An 8,626-nucleotide genomic window follows, 5' to 3' on the forward strand; every position below is an offset into this window, starting at 1 on the left:
CGAGGTATCTCGATGCGACTAGTATGGAAATTAAAATATTAACTAATTTTTGGAAGTGTTTTTTAACTAGATCTATCGCGAGGGTTATTTCCCACAGAATTATCTCACAGTATTACAGAAGAGTATTATCTCTTCTAAATCGACTCATTTTAGTTATCTGCTGCTCCAACTCATCTAAAATAAGGCTCATCTATCTTGTTCTACCATGAGCGTAACAACAATCTGGTAAAACTATCGACCAAATGTTCAACAAAAACGATTACTAACATCCAACTCTGACTTCTTTAGACACAGATACTGATTTTGATGTCCCAGGCGCCCTAGCAGTAAATCAATGATTTTATCAACTATTTCTAAACGATTCTAACTTGCACTGCTACTTCCAGCCATTAACTCCTGGATAACTCCTGGTTAAATTTCAGTTCTCAATTCCTACCTGAGTAATCATCCGCCAGAAAAGATTTCCTCTTCAACGACAAGTGTCCCAAGGCTGACCAGTGGCAAAATATTAATCCCCCGTCGTTCGAACTACCGCTAAAAATCCGGAGCCCCGACCTTGGTCGGTCGTCGAACGCAGAAATCAGAGTCGGTACCGGCTCCGAAACGGGAAGGAGCCCGCGAGGAACGAGGCAACCGAGTCGTAATCGAAAAGTTTCGTAAGACGATTTTTTTCACCGAGCGCTGGGGCGATGGAGAAGGCGAGTCCCCGTGGCCGAGGCCAAAGAAAGCCACGGGGTTTAGAATAAATCAAGTAGAAAGGCCCCGAGAGAACCACGGCTAGAAATATTCGGCGCTCGCTTTGAACGAGGCCGCTGCATGGGACGGCCCCAAAGGAAGAGGAAAAACGAGCAACGGAGAGGGGCCCAGGCCCCGAAGGAGGACGGGACGAGACCCAAACGGAGCAGGACGGAGAGGAGAGATGGCAAAAGGAGGCGAACGAACCAGGCCCAGGCTACGTTACAGCAGCAACGACTGAAGATATCAATCAACGGGCGCATTGTGCTCAGGGATAATTTGACGCGCGGCTGAAAGGGCCAGATCTCGAATTCCACGACCGGATAATGGCCCCTATGAGGCCCCGAGGAGCCAGAACTTCGAGGGTATCTACCGAACCGCAGCTTTCGTAGCGGTGGAATCGTCGTGCGCGCTTCGAACCCCGCCTGGCCCGCGATTGTCTTCTCGGCTTGGCCTTTATTTTGGTCAAGACACATTGTTCCAATTCCACGAACGCATTACTCAAGGGCTGAATAACGAATCGATCGCGTCGATTTCATTCGTAGCGCTATCCGATACCAACGGTGACGTCGGATTGAGTGCTTAAACCTGGGGACTTTTAAATCGGGAAGGGTGGTAGGTGTTCACTGGTTGCCTGGATGAAATCGGTTGAGGTAGATATGAGCCGTTCACTGCACAAATCGAATAACTTCACTTCTTGAAACGTCTCAAATTTATGTGTCAAAGCACTTGGTATAGTCATAACTTTTTATATTCATAATAACTTTCTTAAATAATAAAGGTTAACACCATTAATCGACAAAATTTTGTTGGTCATTGGATGATAATTAGTTTATTTCAGAGGCATTTTGATCGCATTTCTCAACTTTTTGTTTTATGAAGTTAATGGATTTGTCCAATGAACAGGTCATACGTTGGAAGCTCATGTTATTTTGTCATTCACTCTTTTTTCCTAACATATTTAAGAATTGTTGCAAATTGTTTTTATTTCTTCAAAGAAGTCATCAGATCTCTAATACAGGACTTGGTTTGATTTTTCGTAATTCTCTCACCTATGGTTAAACATAGCTTTCAACTGGATTTTTTTTAATATAGAAGAATTTTGAAAATTAAGGTTTTCTGTGAGAAAAGTGAGTAAGTTGTCTAATAATTGTGAATAGTTCACATATATTCTACTCTCTGTCTCTCTGCCAGGTCCCCAAAATTTTGTTCGAGGCAAGAAATTCCTAAATTAATGATGGATGGGTGATATAATACATTTCAATAGTAATTTCTAAATAATGCCTGATTTACAATGAAAATTTCAAGGGTAACGATTGAGCTACGACGTGAAGTGACGGGAAGAGTTGTATAAAATATTTTATTAAGTCGGAAGCGAATGACTCTTAATGACAAAGTACCGTAAAAGTCAGACTTAGGTTTATATCAATCGTCACACTACAAAGTCCACTGCAGTGATTAATTTTTTGGAAAGATATCGTACAAATTCCAATTATTTAATGAAAAGAAAAATAAACAGAAAAAGGAGCTTCTTCATCTTACCTGCCAATCATCAAACAATTAAATTCAAAACTATTATTCCTCCATATTCTCAACCATTACAATTCCCTTCTTCCAGAAATACGTGTTCGTATGTACTCTAACATTTTCAACTTCATCATCCTCATTATTTCGCGTCTAATATCGGTGAAGACACGTTCGAAAGCATCTATTACCCAACTATTCTCGTAAAAATACGACACGTTCACTTTTTCCAAATTCCCGCGATAAAAACTTGCCAACAATACAAATAAACGTCATACTTCAACATAGAGCACTCCAGAGTTGAAAGCTAGACCTGCCAAGTTGCAGCACCGAAGTCCGCCGGATCGGAATCACCACCATCCACTACGTTATTTTTTAGTGCACAGATGTCGTTTGCTTTTACTTTGCTCGTATATTCACGGTTTGATTCACATTCCTATCCAGAGATCGTAAATTGGACGTCGAGCGGCGCAGCCAAACTTCCAACGCGTCGAGCGTCCGTCGGACAACGAACGACCAACGTCCTCCGAGAGAGCATCTGTAACCTGATTTATTCAAACGTTGACCATTCGAAATTCCTTTAGATTTCTTCCTCGGTCTGATCGAGCATGATTTACGCACGAATCGCGTTGCGTCCGATTTCGAAACGGTCTGGCGATTAATTATGGAAGATGGCGTCTCGTCCAGGTGATAAAAAATAGGAGCTACGTTGCGCGACGCTGACGGGGAACCTCGACCGCGTAAAATATTACACCGATATCCGTCTCCAACGACTTTATCGCCTGTGATTAATACCCTTACAGATAGTTCTCATCGACGCGATCCACGCGGTCGTCAACTTCTTCGCTTTGATAAGACTTCTTTTGGAGTAACCGATTTCGGAGTCACTACTAAAACGAAAACTGGGCTTGCGGACACGGTAAGTGTCTTGGGTAATTCTATTTTATGTTTTGGAAAAAGATTTATATAAAAAAAAGGCATCTTATATTATCCAACTAAGTTCTTGGTTTATTGTACCCCTCCGGGAAAGGGTGATAGAATCATTTGTTCCATCGAGTGATTCTACGTGGCGACACGATTAAAAGAGAAATTATTTCTTGGTTATTTACAACTCCACCGATTAATACTCTAAATGAACTGTAGGTGCTATAGGAATTCAGGAACAAGTTAATATTCGAACAAATTAAGCACCAGGAGTGATTGACACGGCTATCAAAAGGAAACCAAGGAAATTGTGAGTAACTTGAAGAGCTAATAGATATCCCTACAAGAAATATCCCTTTACTGTTTTTTGATAAACTTCCAACTTCTACTCCTTGTTGCTTCGTCAACGGATGCTTCTCCTTCTGAAATTCTTTCCTCAATCTAGCATTTCATGAAACAGATATTTCTCTTACTCCATCTAATCGAATCTTGAGATCGCGGTTTGCCGAATCCCTGAACAGGTAAGAGGCACGCGTGCAAAGCGAAACGCCCAGCACGATTTTCCCCAGTCGGAAGCTGAATGGAGCACTTGACTTCCCGATTTCTCCCAAACAGGATTAAGAGGCCGAGAAGAGTGCGTCCACGCCTGTCTGTCGCCATTTCCACGATACAATGCGACCCCGAGGGCGCCTTTACCTGAACGCCACCAGCACGTGCTTCCCTTTTTGTTCGATACGAGGAAATTTTTCGAGCTCGACACGCGAGACACCTCAACCGCTCTACAGGTGGACTCTCTTCTCAGCCAGCGCTTTGGGACAGAGATTTGCGGTCAGCCTGTTTGCCTAACAGGTGGATCTATTCCACTGGCGACGATTACACGGTAAACTGTTTGCAGTGTCCGTCCTCGAAGAGACGCCAAAGTCCTCCCGAGACTTCAAACCGATCCGCGTTCATCTCGACGAATTTGCATGAACCTTGGTTCTGGGAACGATGGTTTACACTTCGAGCGACTGGGTAGTTGAGAACTGAGAAGGAGCTGCTCGAGTTATGTCCGCTGAGCGAGAAGTCATCGCGTAATTTCGGAGTATATTTTTTTGAAGAATTGTTGAGAATTGTAATCTAGAGAGTGATAGTTAGCGATGGAGGTAACGAACTCTTTCTGAGTGAAAAAATATTCCTCTAGGACTATATTGAATGACGGGTACAACAGCCCTCCACACTTTACGATTAATTATTACACAGATTATCGTGTAAAAAATTGTTATATCTGTGAAAATACATAGTATATCGAAGAACTCGGGAACTTCGCTACTCCGTAATCAAGATTCGTGTAGTCTAGAGACTGGTAGCACCGATAGAGGTAACGAATTATTTTGGAGTGAAAACAAATTTCACTACGACTACATCGAATGGTAGGTACAGCTGTCTAAGATTTTACAATTACCGTTTAGATAATTATACAGATTATCGTACCAAAAATCGTTATAGCCATAGAAATGCATAGTGGGTCGAAGAGATACTGTAGCAAACCCAAATGGTTCGATGAAAGATTCGTCAAGATTCAAAGGAACTTGAAATAAAGTAACAAATTCAAATAAAATAAAAATTGTTTAAAATTCCTAAGTGAGATCCTGAGAAGTCCAGACTCCCAGAGAAACAAGAAACACAGGAAAAATCACACGGCTCCAATTTCCCATAGTACACGCTTCTTTCTAATTATCCTACGAACGCACCTCAGAATCGGAGCAAGTAAAGGAGATTCAGAGGAGACTTTCTAAACACGGATAACAAGTTGAAATTTCAGCATTTTCGTGTAAAACAGAGTACGGTTTGTTCTCTCGTCGAGTTTATTAAAGCAATCCCTTACCTCGTTTGCTCGTTGGCGATTGGTTGAGATCTGGTGGCGAAAGTGCCCGTCGGCTGCTAACATGTCCAAACGTAACATATTCTTCGGTTCATCGTGTCTCTCGGCGATCATCGTACAAAATATCTCGCAGCTTTTTTCCCCCACTATTTAGCACACATTTTTCGTTTTCATTTCATCTGTTTCTCTTTCGTACATCGCTTTACACTTGCCCGCACTCGCAACGACTATAAGAATTCGTTCGTTTCCACGAGAGGTGTGATCGGTTGGTTTTCGTTACGTAACGATCGAACAGCAACGCGTACTCGAAGAGAAACGGTCAAACAAGCATCGAGCTGGCTCTTCGGCGACGCGTGGCGGGACCACGCTCCATTTTTTTCACCGATCTGCTCGCGATCTCGCGCAAGAGAAACCGTACGTGCTAGGACTGAGGAAGATCGGTTCACGCGTTTCGGAGCACCACGTGACTCGACACGACGTCGCACAAACCGTTCGAACGATCGTCGACGTCCATTGGTCTCACTGTGACGTGATAATTCACTGGTGAAATTCGATCAGCGAGACGGATTCACCCAAAGTCAGTGAATTCTGATCGGCCAAGTCCGCCTCGAACGATCCTCGAGATCATCTTCGGGTGTCGAGGCAACTTCTCCGTATCCAATTTCCTCTCGAATTCTGTGCGATTGAAAGTGCTATCGCAGCGATTGGCCCGCGGATATTCCAACCTCGAGCACCGTTCGCTCCCCGAGATCTCCCCGAACATCTGTTAGCCAGAACCGGGGATCGGTTGGAGCGGGTTCCGTGTTCCCGCAAGCCCGCGTTCATCGTCGATCGCGGCAGGTCTCGTGGCAGATGATGAAATTCGATAGCGGCGGAGGCTCGAAGTATTTTCCCCGAAAATCGGTGATAATCGTTTCGATCGCTGCCCCTGAACTCGAGTCGTCCCGCGATATCTTGTGATAAAGTCTCGACGATGGACGGTTTCCTCGGACCGCGGTGGTCCAGGATCATCGGGGACGATTAGGCAAATCCATCTCGAAAGCGATTCTCCGGCTTTCCCAGATGCCGATTATTGCGCCGTGTCCGAGAAGGGACGGCCGATGGTAGACTAGATGAAGAGACTGCCCAGGAAGGTTCACACTGCCCGGCGGTCTGATCGCTGACGACTGAACGCCGTGGTAGCGTTTCACCGCGTAGTAAGCCGACTCTCGCCCCGCCATCGGCCTCTCTTTCTCTACCTCTCCGCGAGGGTGTGAGCGAGAGAGACGAACGATCGAAAGAAACGAGAGAGGGTCGGCCGTAGGAGCGAAAGAGATCGAGAAACACCCGTCCTTTTCGACCCACTCTGACGTTCTGCGCGTCCTGAGAGCAGCGTGCCCCCGTCCTGGTGCTCCGTTCCGTTCTCTGCATTCACCCCCACCGAATCCTTTTCGCTCGCTCCCCACCCTTGCGTTTGCTTCCCCCACTCCAGTCGCGGACCCCCCCACCGCGACGCATGAAAAGTTCCTGTGCTCGCCGTTGGGCGGCACCAGCGTCCAAACTCTCGAGCGGGACGCCGTTCGAGCGTGGCGGGCAACAAAGATCCCGTCGGTTAGCGGCGTTATGTGGGAGAGAACGCGCTCCACTGGTTGGTGGAAGAGGAGTGGTAACTACGGGTGTGAGTCGTCGATTTCCCCTCTCGTCGTGCCGCCGCATTCCCCTCCATCTTTATCGCTCCACCTCCACCCCCACCGGCGCGGCACGTGTTCCGTTCCGCTCGAGCCTGCGTGAACGCCACTCGCTTCGTCTTTGTCTCCGTTTGCTGCGTGCCAGGGATCGTGGTAGGGGTGACGGAGTCGTGGCGGGGGTGTGAGTCGAATGGTGGGGAGCAGAAGAGCGTAATGTTGCCAGCACGCGTCACGCGCTCTCCACGCTGCGGCTATGGCAGTTCCGCGGTGAAAAGCCTGCCGATTTTGTTGAAAACGTATTGTCACCGATTCGAGATCGGTATCTTAACCGCTTGGAGAGAAATCGATCCTAATTTGCTTTGGAAGGCTTTTTTGAATTTTGGAACGAGTGCTGGAATTTTGGAGAAAGTGAGAATAGCTTAGGTTTCAATGTTGCGGAATCGTTGGAGTTTGACCAGAGCTATCGCGTACGATGAATACCTCTACACTCCAAATGTCCTACTCATAGAGGTAAACTCGAAGGAAACGTCATCGGATCATGCTTCGCGCTGGATGTTTGTCGCGCGATCTATTTATAGCTAACAACGCGGTTATCACTTCTGGCTCTCGGAGAGTACACACGGCCACTCTACGCCGCGGTGACGATAACGCGGTCGTCTTGATGAAAGTAAACTGGTTTCGAGGGAGCGAAGCTATTCGCACCCATGACCGTTTCGCGGATTTGCTGACGATCCGAAGCCTCGTTCCATTCCCTTTAAAGCCGGTGTCTACTTCGTCTTGCGTCGTAAACTTTGGTGAACAATTTCAATCTAAACCATCGCGTTGGAGTTATCGCAACCGTTTATTACGTCGAAACCGCGGGAAGGGTCCAATCGTCGACGAACGTCGAGTCGTTAATTGACCTGTATTCCCGTCACTCGGCCCACGTGATTCGACGTACGCGGCGAAAGTTAATCGGAGCAAACCCGTTCAGAGCCGTTTGTCCCTACGTATCCTCTCTCACAGCACTCTGATGGGTGCATGACAGATATAATTATACGAACCAGGGAACATCGAACGAGATCCTGAGCGCAACGAGCCGTTCCAAACGTCTCCTAAGCGCTAACTCCTCCTTCGACATAGTTTTCCAGATCGTCCGATCGCGAAACGATAATCATCGTCACGATCGCAAACAGACTAACCCACCCCCTGCACTGACCACTTCGGAACGTCACGTTACACACTTTTGCTACCGTCAGGGACGTCTTCGCCAGCGATCACCGTTTGGAAGCGTCAATGGACGACGAAAAACGGACACCTCGAGCTCTCACCCGACGCGAGAAGACGGTATCTCGAGAGAGGGTTGGCACGCGTTGAACTGACTGTTGTCGAGCTCGATCGGTCCGCCCGAAGCAGCCAAGTTTCCCCTTCGCCACTTTCCCTGCGCGGAAGACCCTCCCCGCACCCCAAAAACCCCCACCCCCTGTTCCGCGCCCGCCCCGTCTTGCCGAAACTTGCCAGCGACGATACACCGTATTTTCCCCTTCATCCCTTCCTAAGCAGTCGCGATACACCGTCCTCTCCCACGTCTTCCTCCCCCGTTATGTCTCCGCGGAATTCCGGAATTCCGCGCGTTCGTGGCTCCACCTTTCCCCTCGACGGGCGCAAAATCTTTTTTTAAACCCCGCCTAGCGGCGCGTCTCGCCGTCGGGGAGCAACAGAGAGGAAAAAAGCTGAGCAGGCGCGAGCCACTCGGCCTTTTTCCCACTTCTTCGGGGCGATGCAAACACGCTGCACGCCGTGGCCCCGCCCCCTCTCGCGACGGATTCCCCAACGGTGCTTTTCCGGAGAGATTTTCCTAGGGAACCATGGCCCTCGACTCGGTTTCGCGAGAGGCGGGAGATGGTGACGTCGGATACCGCCAGTTAGCGCT

General features: G+C 47.6%; 1 long non-coding RNA gene across 3 annotated transcripts in view; it reads right to left on the minus strand.

Annotated features, from left to right (window-relative positions):
- Positions 1-6,474, minus strand: part of LOC128873039 (uncharacterized) — a 30,650-nt gene extending 24,176 nt beyond the window's left edge. For all 3 annotated transcript variants that reach the window (XR_008456304.1, XR_008456303.1, XR_008456302.1), the window contains exon 1: positions 5,051-6,474. This is a non-coding gene — a long non-coding RNA (uncharacterized LOC128873039). The remainder of the gene's footprint in view (positions 1-5,050) is intronic.
- Between the last annotated feature and the right edge of the window lie 2,152 nt (positions 6,475-8,626).

This window comes from Hylaeus volcanicus, chromosome 2, assembly GCF_026283585.1.
Source record: "Hylaeus volcanicus isolate JK05 chromosome 2, UHH_iyHylVolc1.0_haploid, whole genome shotgun sequence".
In the NCBI taxonomy this organism is placed as follows: Eukaryota; Metazoa; Arthropoda; class Insecta; order Hymenoptera; family Colletidae; genus Hylaeus; species Hylaeus volcanicus.